General features: G+C 41.0%; 2 long non-coding RNA genes across 3 annotated transcripts; both read left to right on the forward strand.

Moving 5' to 3' along the window:
* Positions 1-1,254: 1,254 nt before the first annotated feature.
* LOC140547165 (uncharacterized) lies at positions 1,255-2,863 on the forward strand. The gene is made up of 3 exons (XR_011978399.1): positions 1,255-1,317; positions 1,451-1,515; positions 2,714-2,863. It is a non-coding gene; the product is annotated as an uncharacterized lncRNA (long non-coding RNA).
* Positions 2,864-4,323: 1,460 nt separating this feature from the next.
* On the forward strand, positions 4,324-15,270 carry LOC140547102 (uncharacterized). 2 transcript variants are annotated; one of them, XR_011978393.1, is made up of 5 exons: positions 4,324-4,544; positions 8,349-12,562; positions 13,521-13,688; positions 14,000-14,058; positions 14,982-15,270. It is a non-coding gene; the product is annotated as an uncharacterized lncRNA (long non-coding RNA). The 2 variants fall into 2 exon arrangements; XR_011978394.1 differs by having other exon boundaries at positions 14,003-14,058.
* The last annotated feature ends 9,851 nt before the right edge of the window (positions 15,271-25,121 follow it).

Raw genomic sequence — 25,121 nt, forward strand, 5'->3', positions numbered from 1 at the left:
TGGCAGCTGTAGTAAGTGATAGTTGTCTGTTTTAGGTGGACGGTGCTGAGGAGCATCAGTGTGAAAGCAGCATGAGGGGGAAGTTCTGTTTCCACACGGAAGTCTTATACACACCTCTAAAATCAGACTAAACACATCAAGAAACACACTCTTCAAATAGTAGCAGACCCTATGAACCCTAATGAATCTAAAACTAGTGCTTTCTCAGTAGAGTGAAGACTGAGGCAGGGGTTCAGCACCATGGAGAGCAACAGTTTCTTGTTCTAAACAGAAAAACAATACCTTCAAAACAATGTTCACAAACAGCAGCTTGTTGTTGAATAAATAATTGCTTTGTAATTGAGCACATCTTGGATTTCTTGTCCTGTTGTGTGTTTATTTCTCGAGATACATCCTATAGTTTTTATATAATAACCCCAACTATACATTTAAACAACTGCACGTTGACCACTTTACCTCAAAACCAGCTCTTGATGTTTTGTGTGCTTTTAAAGTGTCCCTTCATAATGTCTGAGATACTACCTAAACAACATCATCTAACCCCCACCTCCACCCTACTCAGTCATGCTAAAACAGGAAACCCACAGTGAGACCCTTTTGCTCACTACCATACACTGCATATACTGTTGTAGGAACACTGAGGCATAAAAGAAGCTTTCTGACTAGGCACAGTCACAACCAACTCATCAACTCATTTGTGATCTTGTGAACCTTCATGCACCAACAGCTATCTCTCAGCACAAGCGAACATCCATGCACTTTAGATGTGGAGAACTTCTTATGGACTTCACTGGAATGGAAAAACAGGTGGTCAGTAGCTTCATATCCTAACTTTCAGGCCTTTGTAAGATAATTGGGTAATTGATAGAGGGTCAGTTTCCAGGACTGGTTCCAGACTATACAGCTTTCTGAATGGATATCATCCATTAAAAGGAACTTGTTGTCCAGGACTAGTTTTCATCTATTCAAAATGAGCCATTGAAAGGTTAGGTGTCTCTTGTAGGGTTGAAGCAATGTGGTTCACCTGGTCTTCAAAAATCTTGACCTAGCACATTCAGACTATAGGCAAACATCTTTTCACATGCATCAGTCAGGTGTGAGAAGCTTCTACCCTTGACAAACAGGATGTCTGCAAATTGCTTGAGCTGCTGTTTCACATGGTTACGCTTGCACCTGACATATGACGATGTAGATAGTGAGACATTTTCCACTGATGTAGACCAATCAGAGCTCAACACAGACATCCGCATCTAAGACTCTCACAAGAACCAGTCTCTGAGATGGAGAGATCAAGAGTTACTCTTAGCACTCTCTTGTGTGAGTACACTTTTATATCTGTTGGCCTTTATCTCATACACCACATGTACCAAAGTATTGGAACACCTGCTCACTCATTCTTCCTTCTGAAATCAAAAGTTCATATTGCTTTTGTTGGAATATCTGTCTCTAGTGTCCAGAGAAGAAGGCTGCCTACTAGACATTGGAGCCCGTTCTTGCCTACATCTCAAGTCTAAAGTGAGTCTAAAATAAGGTTGGTGGGTTTCAGGTGTTTGGTTCTCCAGGATCTCTGGAGCAGACGTGAGGATGAGAGTCAGACCAGGAGACGTAATTGAGATCTGGGTCATTGTCTTCCTACATGGTGAAGGTCGTTCCTTTTCATTTCTCTGTATATCATCTTGTGCAGACTTCTGTAGATACTCCCTGTTGCTCCCATCAATAACTATTACTGAGCTCATTTCAAAAGCAGCCCAAGTCCAAGCCCAAGCCGTGACTCCAGTACCTCCACAATGCTCAACAGATGAGCTTTTATGCATTGGATCATGAGCAAATTCTTTGGCCTTTTGCATCATTTTGCTAGAGTATAGTCTTGGTCCATAAAACAGCCCAGAACATTTGTGACCCATCAACCTCCCCTTATTATAATGACAAAAGGTCTGATTCCAGGTTACTTGATTAAGTGGAATGACTTGAACCAAACACATGATCTGCTGGAGGGGAACGTCTCTAAATCAGATCTGACCAGAGTATTTGTGGGTCATCTTTGTAGATTCTAATCTTGTTTTCCAGTTTTTACTGGTGTTGAGTGGTTTGCATCTTGTAGTATGGCCTCCATCACCCCATTCACACCTGGTATTAATATGCATCTTGGCATAGACGTTCATCTTATGATTGGGTCACCTAGGATGCATGTGAATGTCAGGTGTGAACAGGGCCTATATTTCCCTGGGTCACATTTTACACAGACGTTTATAATACTATTCACATAGTCTAAACTGGGTAAACCGGCACTATTATGGTTCTCACACACTCATGCACACTCAGTTAGTGATAGTTTTAGTCATTGATTGTCACAGTTACTGATGATTGTAGTGATTGATTATTGCAATTATTTATAGTTTACAATAAGTCAGTTTACAATAATAAATTTATTATAAATAATAAATAAATAAATTATTTATTATTGCAGTTATTGATGTTTATATACAGTTGTATTTATTTTTTACTGTGGTTATTGATTATTGTATTTATTGACAGATGTAGTTTCTAGTTGCAGTTACTGATAACCATTGTTAAAAGATTTTTTTGCAGTCGTTTTAGTTACTGATAGCTGTTGCTGTTGATAGTTTTATGTTGCAGTTACTGATTATTACATTTATTGATTTAGATTTTTTTGTTGTTGAAGTTATTGATTAGTTCTCTCTGTCTCTTTCAGGTGGGCAGTGCTGAGGAGCATCAATGTGAGAGGAATATGAAGGGGAAGTCCGTCTTCCACAAGTCTCATACACACCTCTGAACTCTGTTCTCAAATCAGACTATACACATAAAGCAAAAAAAATGCTTTTTATTTTTTAATTCAATCCTTTTGGCAAGAAATAAAAGGTTTATAAACTGGCATTTGTCATGTCATACACAATGTATTATCATCAGAATTAGAAAATGCAGACATTTATATAACCAGGTCTATAAATATTTGGGCAGTTACACAGTTTTTTTAATGTGGCCTCTGTACGCCACCTTACCCTCCATGTGCACAGGCCTGCACCTGCATCCGCTAACTCATACCTCAACACACCCAGGAAACACACTCTCGCGTCTTGCAGATCAGACCACTCTGAACTACATCAAGCTCATAGCTGCGCTAGATTTCCTCAACAAGGACGACCGGACATTGCTTTCTTCTCTCCTCATTACTAACAATCCAATATGCCCATAAACATTTCAGCATTGCTTTAAGAACCAGAACGATCAGATCTTCAGATCTGCAAGGCGACTGACCTTCAAAGTCTAAAACCACAGTCATGCTTTAAACAGGAAACTAACAAAAAAGCCCCTGCAGCTCCGGCCACATCGGGTTACCTTTCTTAACTGATCTCAAACATGTTCAGCCTGGTTTTGCCTCACTCTCAGACCTGAATGAAGAGTTGCAACTGACCTGGGATCAGTTATCAGACAGCCAGGCTCGGTGTGGGGTGCTTTAGGAAACTGAGCTCTAGAAACAAAGAAAAGAAAAACCCCAAGCCAGGCAAGGTGCTGAGCCAGAAGGTTGTGAGAACATTGTCATGCCTGCAGGACAACTGACCCTCAAAGTCTAAAACCATAGTCACACCCTAAACTGGAAACTGTTGGTCAGTGTGTCTCCTGTTCTTCTACAATTGTGTTGCTGCATCCACAGCAAGAAAAGCAAAGGTTGAGTTGTTTTTTTTTTCATTAAATATAAACTGTTTCATTTAATTTATGAATAGGTATATAAACAATGTGAACAAGCATGTTGGAAAGGCTTACATAAGGTATCACTGTTAGACAGAGCCATGGATGAACTAAGGTCCCCAGTAGATGTGATACAGTCAACAACAGGAAACCCAGATAGATCTGCTTCAGACCCTATTTTATGCCAGTCAGTCTCCATAGCATGGACATTCTCTATTAGAAGGAACTTGTAGTCCAGGACTAGGCTTCATCTCTGTCTTTCATCTGTAAATGAGCCAGCCATCGGAAGGTTAAGTGTCTCCTGTGGATTTGAAGCTCCAGAGGAACCCGGTTAACCTCTGCAGTGTCCTCACAGGTGTCTTTTCACACGGATCAGAAAGTTGACCAACAGGATGCCTGTGGTTGGTTTGCGCTGTTGTTTGCAGAAGGCTAGGCTTACACTGACATACGATGATGTAGACAGTGACACATTTTTCACTGATGTGAACCAATCAGAGCTCAGCACAGACATCCTCTTCAAACACCCTCACCACCATCAGACCTCCAGAATGAAGGAGTCACTCTCGTCACTCTCGTCTATCTCGTCTCTTTCGTCACTCTCTACAGCAACTTTGCTTGGAGGCCTAGATTTAATACAGTTTGGTTTGAAAAATAATTCTTACATGATCATCAACCTCCCCTCGTTATATCAACGAAAGATTTGATGCACCCTTGTGGAAACCTTCCAGCCAAACTCATGATCTGCTGATGAAGAACGTCTCTAAATCAGATCTGGGACTGGACTACTGCGCTGTTTTATCATTATGGAAACAGAACCACTCGACTCTCTCTCCTGGGTAAGATAACGTTTCTCACCTCATACGAACTGCACTGTAATTAATGTAAGTATTTGAACAGTGACACAGTTTTGGTCTACACTACACTACCTCCCCCTCCATTTGCACAAGCCAGCACCTGCATGCATGGCCTCATACATCTAGATATGTGCACATCAACAAAGACAGGAAACACACTCTCAAATCCTGCAGATCAGACCAATCAGAATTATATCATAGCTCATAGCTGCACTAGATTTGCTCAATGCTCAATTTGGACATTGCTTACTACTCTCCTTTTTACTGACCAAATCTAGAAGACCATAGACCTTTCAGGAACAAGAGGATTTTCAGATCTGCAGGATGACTGACCCTCAAAGACCATATCAGGCCACCCAAATCTGTTCTGCATGGTTTTGCTTGCTCAGACTTTCTGGATAAAGCATTGAATTTGAACTATCAGTTAGAGAGTCAGGATCAGTCTGAGGTGCTTTAGGGCTTTACTCAATAATCTGACACCACTGTTTGTCCGTAATACAGAATAAAAAACCCACCCATTCAGTTGTTCGCACTTAGCAGGTAGCAGCGCTTTCCACCGGTGCTTTTTGGCTTTCTCTTCAGTCAAACCGAACTCAACTTTTATACACTGATGTGGTTCCTTCCTGAAGTTCTAGGACTCTTCTTAAACTAATGTACAGTCAACATTCTTCATCTTGGCTTAGCTTCCTTTTAGAATCCACCTAATATCACATAATGACTGATGCTATACACTTTATGGACAAAAGTATTGAGACACCTGCTTTTTTCTTGATGTCAAGAAAACTAAGTAGTTATTCAGTGGGTTCCTCTTTTCCAACAGCTGCCGATGCGACAATGCTGGCACACTTGGAGGAAAGCACTGGGTCTCCAGCTCCACCACACTAGCAAACAAACACCTGTGCTGGCCAACATCACTTAAGAGCATTGAAGGGAAAGAGCGCCATCTACTCACCTTGAGAGAGAATGGTCCATTGTGCTCTATCTGACTCTGGCTGCTGATGGCAAATCGGCATGGCTTGGCTTCCAAGGAATTCTGTGATCATCCTGTAGGAAAGTCCATGGTCACCTTGCAAAGAATTCCAACCTTAATTCGTTTGCTTATTGTAACTCCACTTTTGTAGTACTCAGACTTAAATGTGAACCCTATGTAAGCATTAAGGCAGCTAACCACCTGAGCACCAGCTTTTGTAATGAGAAATTGCCATTTTCAAAGTCCATTAAGGGAGGCAGTAGATTAGGACAATTACTTCAGAGGGAGACATTGGATTTTTAATTGGCATTTATATTCCTAAAGCTATTAAATACCCTGGTTTGAATTAGGATATTGATTTTATTTATTGACTAAAGTAAGTCCCACCGTCTAGTAAAAACCACATCCATTTACCAAACTAACAAAGATCTGGAGGCTCTGAGAGATCTCAGTAACTATAGGGGCACAAGTGAGATCTTTTCTGTACTACTCAACAAATCAGAGATCAGTGCTCTCTTTTTTTGAAGACAATGACTTTCTCAACCCAGAACTGGCACGGGGAATCACTACCTCCTCTATTTTCTTTTTGTGTTGAGGTGGTTGCCATCCATCAAGAAGGTGTATTACTGCCATCTAGTGGGCTGCAGTGTGGCTAGTGATCCACACATCCTCAGATTAGACTAAAAATGTATGTCCACCATTAACAGTGCACTGGTTAGGGCTGTGAGTGAAGAGACTGTAGAGGAGTGTGGTTTGAGACACTACCCAGCACAATGGAGAAGTGGAGCTGGACTGAGAAGGAGACCAGAGTTTAAAAGGAACCAATGCCACTTCAGCTGTTACAGAGGGAGAGATGTGATACAGAAACTAGGGCAAATTGTGGTCTGTGCTCGCCACAACCTGGAAGGAACTTCAACCACGATTAACCTCAAAGTGTTGCACCATTATAATCACACCTACTCAAAACTCTACAAGTGGAGAAGTGGACTGCCAAAACTCTCCCTAGGAGTGGGCGTCCTGTCAAGGTCACTTCAAGAGTCTTCACTTTGGGCGATCCTGAAAGGTTTGGTAGGTGAAATGGTAACAGCAGAAGACCTACAGAAGACTCTGTTAACTGTAAAGACCTTCATCCTTATCTCTGCTACTAAAAACACTGGACAAGCATAGTGCTAGTGGAAGGACACCATGCAGGAAGCCACTATTGAGCATCAGGGTGAAGAAAGCATCATGGTTTGAGGCTGCTTTGCTTCTTCAGGTGCCTGGACACCTTGTGATCCTTGAGGTAACAATGAATTCAAAGGTGCATCAGAAGATCTTCCAGAAGACCTTGTGAGGGCAGCAATCCAGGTTTGAGTAGATTGAACCCATCTCAGAGTCATCTGAACAAGTGCTGACAGTTCGACGGGTTGCCTTTTCAGGAAAATCTATTGTTTAGTGGGTGGCAATACCCAGCCAATATCCTCATTTGTAGAACATGAGCTAGGTACGTTCTGGGTGGGCCTGGGCTCTCAGTGGGTTTGTCCATGTATTGTTAATAGGACCCAAGTCATTACAGCCCACCTTAATCTCACATGGGTCCCATCTAGGGCCTATGTTTAACCCCTCCTGGTCCCATCACTGACCCTGGTGGGCATCCATATGTGGGGTCAAAATGAAACCCATGGACAAAACTCCATGCAACCCAGATATGGTTGAGTTTGATCTGGGCTGAGACCGTCTCATTTGGTCAGACCTAAATTTGGTCTTTTGGACCTGTCCACAGTCCAAGGTAGGTGTAAAAGCACCCTTACAAAGGTCTTATCTTCTCAAAACCCTGTTATATATTAAGGCCCGCTGTAAAAGTTGTGGACTTTGGACCTGAATCAAGTTCAAGTTCACCTTAAATGGCACATAAACAGGAAGTGAAGTTCTGAGGCTGAGTTAAGCTCATGTCTGTCTCATTGGCCTCATTGACTAAGGCCTGCTATGACACACCATTATTGTCCCTTACCCACAAACATACATGCAAACACACCTAGCTCTACAGTCTCATGGAAACAATTGTGGTTATTTACACTCTCTCTCTCTCTCTCACACACACACACACACACACACACCTACACAGGAAACCCACAGCTGAGGCCCTGCAGGCTCCTCAAGCCACTTGCAGAGTGCTGCAGACTGACCTTCTGCTCTGACTGATCTCAGATCTGCTGTGTGTCATGGAAACATATGTGGTTAGTGAAGCCACACATAGATCCAGAGAGATAAACAGAAGCTCCCTTCAGTTTCAGAGAAAAGACAACACACATACACATACAGCTTGTCTAGTTCCTGTAGAGAAGCACTGCCAAAATAATAGGACTCTCTGTAGCAGATAAACCTAATGAACCTATTGGCCAGGCGTGGGCTAGAGGGGTATATAAATCCCCCAGCATTGAGCTGTGGAGCAGTGGAAGAACTGTGTTCTCTGGAATGATGGTGGTGGAGCTCCATCCAACAACCTGACCTCACTGACACTTTTGCTGCTGAATGCAATTAAATCCTCACAGCAATGCTCCTCCAAAATCTAGCAGAAAGCCTTCTTCCCTGGACAACGACAAAAGCAGGGTACACAATTCTTTAATACCCTTGATTTCAGAAGAAACAATGACTGAGCAGGTGTCCCAATACTTTTGTAATCTTCACATGCAGAACTGCTACCATATTAACACTGTTCGCTTCTTCTTCTTAATGTTGGTCTTAATGTTTTGGTTCATTTGTGAGTGCATGTACGACTATTTCACTATGTGGACAAAAGTATTGGGACACCTGCTCAGTCATTGTTTCTTGGCCAGGTGCACCAAGTCCGATCCATGGCAGCTCAACCTCACAACTTCCAGGACTTGAAGCCAGGATCTGCTGGAACGCCTTGGTGAAGATACCACAGATACCACCTTCAGAGGCCTGTAGAGGGAGCTGTTTTGGTTGCTCGTGGTGGAACAGTGTACGTATTAGGCAGGTGGTCCTAATCTTTTGTGACTATGAACTTCACTAAAGTTAGAAGCTCACCTTGTCTACCAGCAGTGATCTGCTGTCCTGCACTCACACCTACGCTCTTCATACCAGCCTTTCTCTACACCCTCATGGAAACTTTTGTGGTTACAGCCTCTCTCTCTCTCTCTCTCTCTCTCTCTCTCTCTGACACACACACACACACACACACAGGAAACCCACAACTGAGGCTCTGCAGCTCAGGCCGCTTGCAGAGCAGCCGTGTGGTCAGGATGAAGATTCAGGCCTGTGTGATGGTAGTCCTGTTGTAAATGGAGTTAATAAAGGAGCACCGGGTAACACTGCACTAATAAAGTCTTATATAAACTAATCAATAAAATTCAGCCAATCAGCTCTCAGCACTCCATTACCAAATATCATGTGACTGACCTTACCCAGTCAGAGTGGACAGACAGTGATGACAGGGGTCAGGACCACAAGAACAACCATACTATTAATGATGATGGTGATGGTGATAAGGTTGGAGGATGATAAGCATGATGATATGGATGATAATGACTGATGATAATGATAATAATCATGATGATAGTAAAGATGAGGATGATGATGGTGATAATAATGATGACTCTATGCTGAAGTTGAGGATCATGATGACAACAGTAATAATTATATTTATGATAAATGGGGAGGGTGATGATGATGATGATATCAAGAATGATGATGATTATGGTCATGACAATGACAGTGATGATAGTGATGATGATGAGGATGAAAATGATAGTGTTGATGATGATGATGATGATGATAACCATGATGATGATTATGATGATGATAAAGAAGGGAATGGTGAGGATGGTGATGATAATGATGGTAATGATGTTAAGAATGATGATGATCATGATAATGACAGGGATGGTAGTGATGATGATGATGATAACCATTATGATGATGGTAAAGATGGTAATGATAATGATGGTAATAATGTTAAGAATGATGATGATTATGATATTGATGGTGATGATGGCAATAATAGTCATGATGATGAGGATAGTGAATAGTGTTTATGGTTATGATGATGGTAAAGATGAGGATAATGATCTTGATAATGATGTTGACAGTGATGATGTCATGAGAATAAGGATGATTATGGTCATGATAATGACAGTGACGGTAGTGATGATGATGATGATGAGGATGAAAATGATAGTGATGATGATGATGGTGATGATAATGATGGTAATGATGATGAGGATTGTGAATAGTGTTGATGGTTGATGATGATGTTAAAGATGAGAATAATGATCTTGATGATGATGATGTTGACAATGATGATGTCATGAGAATAAGGATGATTATGGTAATGATAATGATTGTGATGATGATGATGCTGGTGGCACATGCCTATATAGGTTCACAAAACACAGGTAAGTGAAATGTAATGCCATGTTTAGATCATCCGATTCTGGCAACCCTGAAAGTTTACAAACTACTGAGCTGACCCATATTGACCCACACTGAGGCCTACAGCTCCCTGACTGATCTCACATCAGCTCTGCACTGTCAGACCTGTGGACGGTGGAGGGACTGCCCCAAGACCTGATATAAACAATACAAAGCACTTCTTTTGAACTACCTGATGAACCACCAGAGAAACCTGAAACTCCAAGTCATGTCAAAGGTCTGCCATTCTAGATGCACATTTACCTACGATATGATAAACATCAGATAAGGAAGACAATGAAAGAGTGAGGTCTTTACACAGTCCTTCAAACACAGACGTGCACTCATGGAAACAGTTGTGGTTAGAGACATTCACCTCATCTGTATGAGGTTTCAAACAGAAGCTCAATTCAAGTTCTAAGAAAAGCCACAACACACACACATACACACACACAAACACGGCTGTGAATGCAGACCGCCGTACACAACCCTCGCCCCCACCACGCAAACAGGAAATTTCACTTCCTGCTGCATTGGGTCTGAAGATCATCAGCCCTCAGATTCAAAACTGACCTTACATGAGAGTCATACAACCAGAGTTAAGCATCCTTTTAGGACAGTGTTATTGTTGATGGGGGTCCTGATGTATCAGGACACCTCCCCACTTCATCGGCCCAGTCGATTTCCCGATTTTTTTTAACTCATCACAAAGGTGTTCAAAAAACCTTCATCATTCCGACCCATCCCAGGAGGGTGATGCAGATCTTTGGCTCTCCAGTTCCTCAGGCAGGTGTTCAAAAGACATTCATCATTCCAACCCATCCCAGAAGGGTGCTACTGATCTTTGGCTGTCCAGTTCCTCAGGCAGGTGTTCAAAAGACCTTCATCATTCCAACCCATCCCAGAAGGGTGTTGCAGATCTTCGGCACTCCAATCTATCCCAGAGTTGTTTAATGAGTCTTCATCATTTCAACCCATTCCAGAAGGGTGCTGCAGGCTCTCCAGTTCCTCAGGCAGGTGTTCAAAAGACCTTCATCATTCCAACCCATCCCAGAAGGGTGTTGCAGATCTTTGGCACTCCAGTCTATCCCAGAGTTGTTCAATGAGTCTTCATCATTCCAACCCATTCCAGAAGGGTGCTGCAGATCTTTGGCTCTCCAGTTCCCCACCAGGTGTTCAAAAGACCTTCATCATTCCAACCCATCCCAGAAGGGTGCTGCAGATCTTTGGCACTCCAATCTATCCCAGAGTTGTTCAATGAGTCTTCATCATTCCAACCCATTCCAGAAGGGTGCTGCAGATCTTTGGCTCTCCAGTTCCTCAGGCAGGTGTTCAAAAGACCTTCATCATTCCAACCCATCCCAGACGGGTGCTGCAGATCTTCGGCACTCCACTCTATACCAGAGTTCAATGAGTCACCTGACCAGTTTCTCTCAGTGGTAGGAAGTAGAGGTTCATCACTTCAACTCATCCCAAAGGTCTTTAGTAGAGCTTTACTTTTGGACGGTGAATTTTTCGAATCTCATCACCTCTCTTGACCCCAAGAGTAACAAAGCATTCAAATCAGGAAACAGGAAACCTATAAGACTGCCCTCACCTCTGGTTTTCAATGAGTGTCTACTGTTAGGCCTAGTCTATACCGTGAGGATGGCAAGATGACCTTTTTACATGAACTTGTCTATGCTTGTTTGTTTGTTTGCATTTTTGCTGCTTTAAAGTGTTTAAAACTCTGAACTCCTGAACAGTAATTAAATGTGAGACCTTCTAAAGAAGGATAAGTACCATTTGAGATTAAGGACTTACTGCTAACTAAAAAACTGAACCTGCTAAGTAAAAAAAAGTGAGAGCCAAATGTTCCATTGACGTGAACCAATGAAGTGCAAACACATGCAGATCAAAGGCCAACAGAAAGTGGCCAATGGGAAACCTCCGACTACTTTGCATGAATTTTATTGGCACCCGCAATACATAATGTCGCCCATTTTCCACTGAGGTGGACCAATCAGATGTAGTGCAGGCATCAGATTCAAAGACCTCCACCACAACCAGCAACCCGCCGGCTGTTTCTGAGATGGAGAGCCGGAGAGTCATTCTTCTAATGGTGTCTTCAGTGTGTAAGTACTTTAAAAGCTGCTCTTCACACAACCTTCAGACTCTTCTCACCTTTAACCTTCTTGTAGATCCTCTAAACTTCTTGTGTTGAAGGCTTTGTTTTTTCTAAAGCTTCTTCAAACTTTCCCAGATTTTCTTTTCTCCAGTCTGAAAGCTCTATCTGGAGCAGAAGTAGAGATGAAGGTCCGACGTGGAGACAACGTCTCTATATACTGCGACCGTGAGATGCCTACTGGATTTTACATTGCGTGGTTTAAGAACTGCTCACATGAGAATCAGCCTCCTCTCATAATGCACATTATGAAGCTAGTCCAGGATGAGAGCTCACGCTACGTCTCTGTATGGAAGAGTTCCAGCCAAAGTCATGGACTGCTGATTAAGAATGTCACAGAATCAGACATGGGTCTTTACTATTGCGCTATATATCAGAAAATGGTTACGGAACAATGCAGAGTCAAGAATATTTACAAATTTGGAAACATAACCACTCGACTCTCTCTCCTTGGTAAGATAACTTTTACTGTGCATTCTGTCGCTCATTTATTCAATAGCCACTATGAATTATTCAGTATCCACTGTGAGTTATTCAGTATCTGGTATTATGTATTGAGTAATTGCTATGAATTATGCATTGTCCACAGTTAACTATTCAGTATCCGCTATGAATTTTTCAATAAATACTATAAAAGGTTTAGTATCCAGTGTGAATTACTCAGTATTCACTATGCACTCAATATCTGCTATGAATTATTCCATATTCACTATGAATTAGTTGGTGTCCAATATAAATGATTGTGTTACTACTATGAATTATTCAGTATCTACTCATTACTATACATTACTGAGAACCATTACTTATTTAGGATCCACCATGATTTATTCAGTATCCACTATGAGTTATTTAATATCCACTATTAATTATTCAGTATGCAATATGAATTATTCAGTATCCATTATGAATTATTCAGTATCCACTTTGAATTATTCAGTATGCAATATGAATTATTCAGTATCCAATATGAATTATTCAGTATCCACAATTAATTATTCAGTATCCAATATGAATTATTCATTATCCAGTATGAATTATTCAGTATCTACTATAAATGATTTAATATCCACTATGAATTATTCAGTATCCAATATGAATTATTCATTATCCACTATGAATTAGTCAGTATACACTAGGGATTACATAGTAACTACTGTAATTTTGGTGTCTAGTACAACTATCTGAACTACTGTCTGGACAGGGATTATGCCTAGTTCTGGACTACAGTCCTTTTACCTGTGGATAGTCCAGGCTAGATTCAGGGCTAGGCTCAATCCTTCTGTTGCCGTTTATAGAGTTAACATTTGTTATGAATTCTATATTAATAAAGATTGTTACATAGTGATTAATTCGTTGTCTTTAGGTTAGGGCAAGAAACCTTAATGCAGTTCCACATTCACTCTTATTTCAGATTCGTCTGTCCCTTGCGTCAATCTCTCACAAGCCACTCCCACCCCTCCTGTAACACACTTTAGCGTCTGCTGGAAGCTGCTGGTCAGTGTGTGTCTTGTGTGTGTTCTCCTCTCCTCACTGATCTCCTCCACCTGTGTGTACTGCATCTGCAGAGCCAGAACCAAAGGTACTCTCCCCTGCCCCTTTATTGGGCTCCTCTGATGAATGATGATGCTGATGATGACCACCTCTTATTGTTGTCTTATTGAAGTCATTCACTCACTAATGTTTAGCAGGGTGGAGATTCTCCACAAGGGGGTGCTATTGGTAGTCAAATAGACTTTGGTGCTTCTCACACATTTCTGTATTTGCTCTTAAACATTATGGAAAGTTGAAGGAACATTTGAGCCTGTTTCCAGCAGGAGGAGATGGGGTATGGTGGCTTTTCTCAGTAGCAGGTTGTGTATGTAACATGATGCCCTGAATTAATATGCTCAGCAGATCCCGAACCTGATGAAGAGAACTGTGACAGAAGCCAGAATAAGAGAGGCAATAAGGTACGCACTCACATTTCCTTCTCGTGTCTCCACCCTAGCTCTTGTAGAACCATCTGACTCAACTCTAACTTTTCTATGTCCAGACTTTCTCTTCTAGAACCATCTGACTCAACCCTAACTCTTCTATGCCCAGCCTATCTCTTCTAGAACCATCTGACTCAACTCTAACTCTTCTACATCCAGACTTTCTATTCTAGAACCATCTAACTCAACCCTAACTCTTCTACGTCCAGCCTATCTCTTCTAGAACCATCTGACTCAACTCTAACTATTCTATGCCCAGACTTTCTCTTCTAGAACCATCTGACTCAACCCTAAATTATCTATGTCCAGCCCATCTCTTCTAGAACCATCTGACTCAACCCTTTTACATTTAGCCACTCTTTTCTAGAACCATCTGACTCAATCCTAACTTTTCTATGTCCAGGTTATCTCTTCTAGAACCACCTGACTCAACCCTAACTCTTCTACATCCAGCCTTTCTCTTCTGGAACTTCCAGATTCATGCCTTGACTGTGACTTGTTATCTTTCATTGCAATGTCATTGGAACATTCTGACATTCTGATCCAGTTTAATTTTTCTAAAACCTTCTTACTCCACCACAACTCTTCTAGAATCTACTGATTTCAACCTAACATTGCAGAACATTCTGATTGTCCTCTAATTCGTAATTCATGTAACTTTACCTTACCCATTCTAGAATCATCAGAATTGAACTGAACTCTTCTAGAACCTTCTACCTCCACTCTAACACGTCTGGAAGCTGTTGACTGTTGATTTTTTTAGAACATTCTTTACTCACTTTCACTTAGTAACTACTTTTTGTTTATGAAAAATGTAATAAAAACACAATTTCCTTTGACATGTTACATAACTCTTCAATAAAGGTTTCTAAAAGACACATGTTTTTAAATCTCCTCAGGCTGGAGAAGATGAGGTGTGTTACACTTCATTAGATTTCCCAAGCAGAGGACAGAAACATCTGAAGATGAAGAAGAGAGTGGATAGCTCTGATCTCTGTACATATTCTCATGTTCAGTACAAAGTTTAACTGAGTGTAACACTGCTGAGGAACCTTTGTAACCTTCTGGAGGCCATGGAGATCCAGCATTGGCTTTTTTTATCTGACCATCTAGAAACAGTGAAGAAATAATCAGCCTATCAGTTTATTCAACTGTCATCCCAACATTGTTTGTTACACACAATATTTACAGTCACGTGTTAATAGATAGTGTTAATAGATTTTATGAATATGAATAAAAATTGGTTTTTGTCCTCAATTAAAATTTCGTCTCTTTTCCACTAACATCATTACACATTAATAAACTCCTGATCAAATTCTAGACTATGACCGAATCTCTGCAGTATGTTAGTGTAACACAGAGGAGCCTGACGAAGAGCCTGAAGTCAAAAAACAGGCAGAAGAGTTTAAAACCAGAAACCTCTAGAAAGTAGGAAACATGTCTGCAGAAGAAGAAGATCCTAGACGAGTGAATGTAGAGTCAAAAGTCTAGATGGATTCAGAAGTTCCAGAAGAGTCAAAGTGTTGTCCGAATATTCTAGAGGAGTGAGGGTGAGAGTGAGGTAAGTGATTTCTAGAAAAGTGATGGTGGACACTGAAGGTGTTGGAAGAGTTAAGGCCGTGGTACACCTCTGTGCCAACACGCCCCACACAATAAAGTTCTGAAGGAAGAGCGCCAATAAACTTTGTATACAGGAGCTCCTGTGACTAGTGTTTTCAGTATTTCCCCACTTCGTTGACCCAGCCTACTCCATGTGTCTTTTAAAACACTGGAATCCTTACATTTACATTGAATTTGTTCAAGTCAAAAGTCATACAATTATTTTGGTTTAGATTTAATGCAAAAATGAAGGAATCCTGCATGGCATGATGAGGAATTGAACACTGAGTCCTTGATACATCTATCAAAGAAAAAGGTTGATTTGGCACTGATCTGCATGGCACAGTGGCGGGTGTTGAAGAAAGGCAGAAAAAGCATTTAGAAGGAATCACAGGGTGCTAGAAGACTTAGGGTAGAGTCAGAAGCTTCCAGAAGAGTGAGGGTAGAAACAGAAGTTTCTAGAAAAATAGACAGATTCAGAATGCATTAAAAAGAGTTCTACAGTTAGGGTTGTTGCCTATGTGGTCAGTCAGTAGGTTGTAGAAAACTAAGATTAGAGTTTCTGCTCAAACAAAAGAGCATCAGAATGTCAAAGAACTCAAGTAAGAAGATGCCTTCTCTTGAAGCCCTCGAGTGATGGTTTCCTGTTTGTATTAAGTGACTGTCGCTATCCGTGGTGCTGAAAAATTGAAGGGAAGACTCACAATGAGCATTGGTCTTTAACCCCCTGCTACTGCCCAGTTTACCCAGACAGTCCGCTCAATGAAGATTTGCAGCAGACTTATTCAAACCAGTTAATCCACATTACTTAAAATCTTTGACCTGCGACCAAGGTGAACCAAAATACAACTGAGATCATAATAATAAAAATAATAATAAGAAGAAGAAGAAGAAGAAGAAGGATTTAGAGAAGATTACTGAGCCTTGAGGTTCTGACAGCATCACAAAAATACATTTGAAAGGATTTTCATATTAATGTTTCCTAGTTTGATCAATGTATGGACACAAGATTCCTTTGCAAACATCTAACATATATTAAAAAGTGGAAAGTACACAGAGGTATACAGAAAATAATGGAGATGCAAAAAGTAAAGTCAACAGATAAACAGTTTTCTCAGAATGATGTTTTAATTAGGATTAATGAAGCATAAACATGATGCCTTAAAAATGTCAAAAATATAAGAGAAAATGTAGTCATTATAGATTTAGTAGTATTAGTAATAATAATAATAATAATAATAGTAATAATAATAATAATAAAATAATTAGTTCTAGTAAAAAATAACAAGTGAAAGTAATTGATTCACTGATTGATCTTCCAGTATGTGACACATTCCTTTCCATTTTAATTAAATAAAGGTTTATGATCTCTCTGTTTTAACCTCAGAATAAGTGCTGAAAGCTGACCTCTCAATTTTCTTCTTCTTCAGAGGTTTCTGTTGTCTGCTTGGGAGATCCAATGAAGCATAACACACCTCACCTCCTCCAACCTGCAATCAATTTCACAACAGTTTGCATTTTTAAGATTTCTTCTAAAAAGACAGATTTAAAACTATGGCATTTTAGGGTTTAGAACTTAGGGTTAGTGAGAGATAACCTAGATTAATGTTTATAAATTAAAAGGAATAAGCTGTTAAAATATTGTAAGATGTAAATAGATGTAAATATTGTCAATACATTATATACAAATTATATTGCACTTGTAAAATATCTGGAAATAACATTTACAAGAAGAAAAAAAACATCTTAACAGTATGAAGAAATCCTACTGACAGGAACCAAGACTTAAAAAGGAAAGACCTCTAAGGATGTTACTTGTCCCAAATTCACAAGTCCCCACCCAGGACACAGGAATTGTGTAAGGGATGGGCTTATTGTCACTGGTTTTCCTTCACACAGAAGAATTCAATCTGAACCATGGATCAACTGAGTAATTTTAAACATCACTTGTGCATTTGCAAAAGTGTACCCCGGTATCTCCAGGGACCCTGTGTTTAAGGTTCTCCCAGGGTACCTGGTAGAAGTGACACTGGACAGGGATGTCTGGAAATGATTGCTTGCCCTATTGCCACTGTAGTTCTGAACTGGATCAAGTGGACTTGAGAAGGAGAATATGTAGAAGAACCACTAATTGTAGAAGAACTGGAAGGGTATGAGGAACAACTACTGTGAGGAACCAAAGGTCCAAAAAACACCACAGAAAAGAACCAAATGTAAGCAATTCTGCCTTCAGACAGTGTGAGTGAGCATATTTCCCCATACCTGGTCAACTGTTTCGCTTGTTCTGTCTTTCCAATTCTTTGTTTTGCCTCTCTGTTCCAGACAAACTTTGGATTCTGCCATAAATACAACCATTACATGTCCAGCCTGATGAAATCAGACTTCATACCAAAGCAGTTCTACATTTTCCTTGTATTTGTATCAAAAAAGCACAAATGATTGTTGTGTGCTCAACAGACTCATTGACTAATCTATCTTTGAAATGATACAAGCAATTTCAGAAAGGGAATTGGAGGGTTAGGGTCAGTACCTTTAGTTCTGGTTCTGCAGATGCAGTACACACAGGTGGAGGAGAGCAGTGAAGAGAAGACGGCACTCAAAGGGCACACAGTGACCAGAAGCTTCCAGCAGGTGCTACAGTCTGATACAGGAGGAGTGGAGGTGGGTAGGGTGAGGTTGAAGCAAGGGTCTGAAATCAGACAGGATTTGGAGAAGAATGAAGTACAGCTAGAACTCGAGTGACCTCACAAATCCTTCTGCTCTCATAACTGTCTCAGTTTACCACAGCATAGAAGAATCATGGGACAATTAAAGAGTTCTTGTAGTTTTATGGTTTTAAGCTTAAAAATACTTATAAATCTCAGGTCAGAAGAGTCAGAAGATCAGAGATCTTACCCAGGAGAGAGAGTCGAGTGGTTCTGTTCCCATAATGATAAATGTCCTTAAAGAGTGTAACTCCACTTTTATCTGTGGTAAGCTTTGTCTCCTTTATAGCGCAGTAGTACAGACCCAGATCTGATTCTGAGACGTTCTTCACCAGCAGGTCATGAGTTTGGTTGGATGGATTCCATACACCAGAGTAGCGTGGACGGTCACCGTTCATAAAATTCATAACTGACAGAATGAAAGGAGGTTGACGGTCATGTGAGCAGTTTCTAAACCAAACTGTAATTAATCCACTCTTCCAAACACAGTCGCTGTAGAGAGTGACAGTATCTCCTGGTCTGACTCTCATCTCCACTTCTTCTGCTCCAGAGATCCTGGAGAACCAAACACCTGAAACCCCTGAAACACACCAACCTCCCTTTAGACTCAGAAGATGCAGAAGATCAGCAGATCTCATCCAGTTGAAAATGATCAGATATAATAGTCTACTTACACACGAGTTTGAGGAGAACAGCTCTCGACTTCTCCATCTCAGACACTGCTGCTGGGGGACTGATGGTGAAGAGGGTCTTTGAAGCGGATGTGTGTCGAAATCTGATTGGTCCACGTCAGTGGAAAATGTCTTGCTTTCTACATTTTCAGCGTTTGTTGTGTGCCTACGAAACCACTTGTTTAAACATCACAGGCCAATCACAGGCTTGCTTTTGGTCTCCATTCTCAGAAGAGCCTTCAGTGCAGATGTTTTTCACACCTAACTAGTTCACGCGAATGGAATATTTGTCTTGTCTAAGGAGGTTTGGGGTGCCAGTAAATAGACTATAGGCGCCATGGTAAACCAACTTCCTGTTTCCATTCAAATTGACGAGACATGGTCGATTCAGCCTTTCTACAGAATATGAGCAGATCTCAGTTTCCACTACGGGTTTGGGAACTAAGCGTCTTTTAAAGTGCAGTTTAAGACCAGTGACCCATGTAGTGTATGGATTACATCTTCATCAAAAAGAAGTCATCTTTAACCTACATAGTTTTATCCAATCAAACCCAACAGCACTGATATGAGAGATACCTTCCAGATGCAGGTACATGTAGAGAGGTTTGAGACCTACACGACATTGAGCAGATCTTCAGTCAGTCTTTGCCATCAGTCAGATGGCCTCAATGTGGGTTTCCTGTTGTAGTGTCTAGTGGAGAGGGGGGGAGGGCATTGTTTTGATGATGTATTTGACATACTAACCCACCACAGGTTTAAAGACCCCTAGGTTTAGGGCACCAGTCCGAGCTTTGCTCTGTCTTCAGTGGTTTGTGGAAAGCCTCTATTTAAGCCATCTTACACATCCATCTTTCCACCTTTAGCTCTCTTCAGTTACAGAAGAGCAGGAGTCTACAGCTGAGCTTATCCTGTTCTGCACACAAGCTTATATAGTCTGCAATCCTGTCCTTCTTACCTCAGGCTCTAACAGCCCTCATTGACCTCTGGTACTGCTCCAGATCTTCCAGCAGTTCAGCCTCCAGAGGTTCTGCCTCTCTGATTCTTCAAGTACCAGTTCTTCCAAGTAGATGACCCTAAATTAGTCCCCGCTGACACAAACCTGAGATTCCAGAAGATGCTACAGCATCGCTACTACCTCTCCTCTCTGCAGTTTCCCACATTCATTTTGTACTTACAGGAAGGAATGAAGGGGTCCTGCCCAAGTGTTGCTATGCCAGGACGTGTAACTGCAGGATCTACTGCTACTGTTGATATGCATGGGAGTCGCTCAACAATGGCATCTGTTTACATAAAAAGTGCCACACTTCAATAAAAAGAGCCAATCAGAATGCTGGATAATCAGTAGCCACTACAAACTATCTTTCTCAGATTTTATCAGTAATGAAACATTTGAACCTTCAGTTTCCAGTGTTTTGGTCTCTCCCCATTCATAGAGATTGGAGTCTGAGTGAACATCCAATCAAGCCTAAATTTGTTATTGTGAAATGAATGACACTCAGAGTCACACTCACAGTATTTTATTACAGTATCAACAATCCACACAATTCAACTTCATCCAATAACACCTGACCTAATTGACCGAATGCACAGATACTCCAAGCCAACTCCAGTTACACACACAGACAAAATTGTTGGGACCCCTTGGTAAATGAAAAAAACCCACAATGGTCACAGAAATAACTTGAATCTGACAAAAGTAATGCTATGAAAATTAACCAATAAAAGTCAGACATCGCTTTTCAACCATGTTTCAACAGAATTATTTTAAGTAAACTCATGAAACAGGCCTGGACAGAAATGATGGTACCCTTACTATAATATTTTGTTGCACAACCTTTTGAGGAAATCACTGCAAATAAAACAATCCTGTAACTGTCAATGAGAATTCTGCACCTCTCAGCGGGTATTTTGGGGTGCCTTTTCCAGATGGCATGTTTCAGCTCCTTCCAAAGATACTTAATGGGATTTAGGTCAGGGCTCATAAAAGGCCACTTCAGAATAGTCCAATGTTTTCCTCTTAGCCATTCTTGGGTGTTTTTACCTGTGTGTTTTGGATCATTATCCTGTTGCAAGACCCATGACCTGTGACTGAGACCAAGATTTCTGACACTGGCCAGCACATTTCTCTTTAGAATCCCTTGATAGTCTTGACATTTCATTGTACCCTGCACAGATTCAAGACACCCTGTGCCAGATGCAGCAAAGCAGCCCCAGAACATAACAGAGTCTCCTCCATGTTTCACAGTAGGGACAGTGTTCATATGCTTTATTTTTCTGTCTGTGAACATAGAGCTGATGTGCCTTGGCATAAAGTTTAATTTTTGTCTCATCTGTCCGTAGGACATTCTCCCAGAAGCATTGGGGTTTGTCAACATTTTATCTGGTCCATGTTGAGTGTGGTACACACCATGTCACTAATCAGCACAGTGACTACCTGTAGCCATATATATAGGCCCACTGACTGATTACAAGATTGTAGACCCTTGGTGCTAATTAGCAGACACACCTTGTTTTAACATGTCCCTTTGGTCACATTATTTTCAGGGGTACCTGAAGTTATTTATGTGACCATTGTAGCTTTTTCTTTCATTAAACGAGGGGTACCAACAATTTAGTCCATGAGTGTACCTTTAGCTTCCACCTCAGGAACCTTCCAATATATATGTACTCTTATAATCTCTCAGTTTTAATGTCAGAATATGTGCTGAAATCAGAGCTCTCAACTGTCTTCTTCTTCTTCAGACATTTCTGTCCTCTGCTTGGGAGATCCAGCGATGCATAACACACCTCACCTTCTCCTCCGTCCTGCAGATATTAAAAGTCAGATCTTAAGAGGGTGACCTGAGCTTGACTGATTGTCTTAAAATTCTAAAATTCGACTGGAAAATAAACTATGCAGATGTTTCCACTAAAGCTAAAGGGTCATTTAGAAAATCAAAATAACACCTCATCCAGTCCAGAGGCGAGGGAGCGTGAACTGAATTAATGTTTGGGGGTGGGTCCAAAGATTGTTGGGGGGAAGAACGTCGTCTCTAGGTAACATCTATTTAATAATCCATCTGCTCAAGTTGTTGTTTCAGTATTTGGGACCATTTAAAGTCCATTTTAGAACCTTAAGCTGATTCTCAATGACGTGGAACCCTCAACCTTCTAGACTGCTGCTGCCTGTTTCCTCTGCACTGTTTGCACTGTTGGCGCTAAATGTAATCTTTTCAATCAAAGTTGTAGCTAAGTGGCTAATGCTAACAGGGTTAGGACTCAAGGCTATATACAGTTTTTAATGTAAATGATATGGTAAATGTTTTGAGTGTGTGTGGGCGAGTAAGGGAGAGAGAGTTACAGAGAGGTGGTAACCACAAATGTTTCAATGAGAGGCTTGAGCAAGGCCATTTACGGTACAGGTGTTAACTGTTTGTACCGTTTCATTCTTTCTGCTCTTCCGACATGATCGTCTGTTTCTCAGCTCCTGACCAGCTTCTTCTTCTGCTATGAAAGATCATTAATATTAAGTCAGACAATATCATCTAATTAAAACAAAGATCTACAGAAATAAAGTGGTTCTGATTCTTCAACACTAGAACCATCAAAGATCTACAGATTACAGCTGTGGTCAATCATAGGACATGCTGAACTTCTGTCAACTCAATGCTCAAACTGTCTTTTACTGTGAGGGGACAGCAGTGGACAACAGGGTAACATCAAATCAGAGCCCTTAGAAAAGTCCAGTCGTAGTGAGGTACCTTTGGTTCTTGTTCTGCAGAGGAAGTACACACAGGTGGAGGAGAGGAGAACACACACAGGACACACACTGACCAACAGCTTCCAGCAGCTGCATTCTGATACAGGAGGGGTGGAGGTGGTCTGCAGGTCTGAAATCAGAGAGGATTTGGAGAAGATTGAAGGCAGGAGATCTCAACATGTAAAGATAAAGTACAGCTAGAACTCGAGTGACCTCAGAAATCCTTCTGCTCTCATAACTGTCTCAGTTTACCACAGCATAGAAGAATCATGGGACAATTGGGACATGGTTTTAAGCTTAAAAATACTTGTCAGAAGATCAGAGTGAGGGATCTTACCCAGGAGAGAAAGTCGAGTGGTTCTGTTCCCATAATGATAAATGCCTTTAGAGAGTATAACTCCATTTTTATCTTTGGTAAGGTTCTTCTTATGTATAGCACAGTAGTACAAACCCAGATCTGATTCAGAGACGTTCTTCACCAGCAGGTCATGAGTTTGGTTGGATGGATTCCATACACCAGAGTAGCGTGGACGGTCACCATTCATAAAATTCATAACTGACAGAATGAAAGGAGGTTGATGGTCATGTGAGCAGTTTCTAAACCAAACTGTATATAATCCACTCTTCCAAACACAGTCGCTGTAGAGAGTGACATTATCTCCTGGTCTGACTCTCAACTCCACTTCTTCTGCTCCAGAGATCCTGGAGAACCAAACACCTGAAACCCCTGAAACACACCAACCTCCCTTTAGACTCAATGCAGAAGATCAGCAGATCTCATCCAGTTGAGAATGATCAGATATAATAGTCTACTTACACACGAGTTTGAGGAGAACAGCTCTCGACTTCTCCATCTCAGACACTGCTGCTGGGTGGTTGATGGTGATGAGGGTCTTTGAAGCGGATGTGTGTATTGAGCTCTGATTGGTCCACGTCAGTGGAAAATGTCTCTGTATCTAAATTATCAGCGTTCGTCAGGTTCAAAAATAACCACGTGCAAAAACAACACAGGCCAATCACAGGCTTGCGTTCGGTCACCTTTCTTAGAACAGCCTTCAGTGTAGATGTTTCTCACGTCTGATTGGTCCACATCAATGGAGTATTTCTCTTGTCTGAGCAGATTTGGGGTAGGGGTAAATAGACTATAGGAGGCTTTGGTAAACCAGCTTCCTGTTTCCATTCAAATTGACAAGATATGGTCAGTTCAGCCTTTCTACAGAATTAGAGCAGAGCAGAAGGTCTGAGAGCAAGTGTTTATCCAATAAACAGATGCTCCTTAAAAGTGCAGTTTAGGACCAGTGACTCATGTAGTTTACTGTATTATATTATATCCGCCAAATGAGAGGTCACTTTAACACACACTCAATCAAATCCGACAGCACTGTAATGAGAGATACAGTATAGAGTGATGGTACAGCTGATTGGGTGCTAATTTTAACTGGTGAAAAGCTCTTTATATAGTTATTAGGTAAATCTTCTACATTTAGAGAGGTTTTAGGCCTATATGACATACAGGAGATATTTCATCCTTAATACCAGTCAGAGGGCCTCAATGTGGGTTTCCTGTTGCAGTGTGGCTGCAGAGTGTATGGTGTTGTTTTGCTTGATAGACAAACCAACCACAGTTTTTTTCTTTATTATTGCCCTAGCTTTGTCCTGTCATGCCAGTGGGTTGTGGTAAACCCCTAATAAGGTCATACAACACTTGCAATTGACCACCTCTAGCTTTTCTTAAATTTGATCAGTTATTAAAATTTTTACATTCAGTTCTGAGTGTTTTGGTCTCTGCCCATTTGTATAGATTGGAGCCTGATCTTGTGTGACTGGAAAAAACTTCCTGGTGGCGTTGCACAGATGGCTCCTGAGTGAACAGACTCTTCCACCACTTTTCTTTTCATTTCCAGACATAAGTAACTCCTTCCTTTCCTTGTTGCATTGAACTGAGGGATAATCGATAATAGTGTCCAACATAACCTCTCTCAAAACGGACCAGTTCTAAGAGTGCATCATGGACATGCAAGTATACTCAACTTTGACGCTTTCATCTATTTTACATACTATACTTACATACTGCATATTCAATAAATGGTTAGTATTAGTAATTAGTTTGCAAATGAGTGACACACCCAAAGACTTCTCCCATCTTGTCAGTTTGGAACTGTTCTACTGTCAGTGGTTCGAAGGACCTATCGTCTATGTCAATAATGTTTTGCTGGATTTCCATCATTGACCAGGTACCTTCACTTTCAGTCACGTTCAGCACTTTAATCCAATACAGCCTGAATGTGTTAGTGTGAGATGAATGATACACAGAGTAACTCATAG

The sequence above is a fragment of the Salminus brasiliensis genome, chromosome 24 (genome assembly GCF_030463535.1).
Source record: "Salminus brasiliensis chromosome 24, fSalBra1.hap2, whole genome shotgun sequence".
Classification (NCBI taxonomy): Eukaryota; Metazoa; Chordata; class Actinopteri; order Characiformes; family Bryconidae; genus Salminus; species Salminus brasiliensis.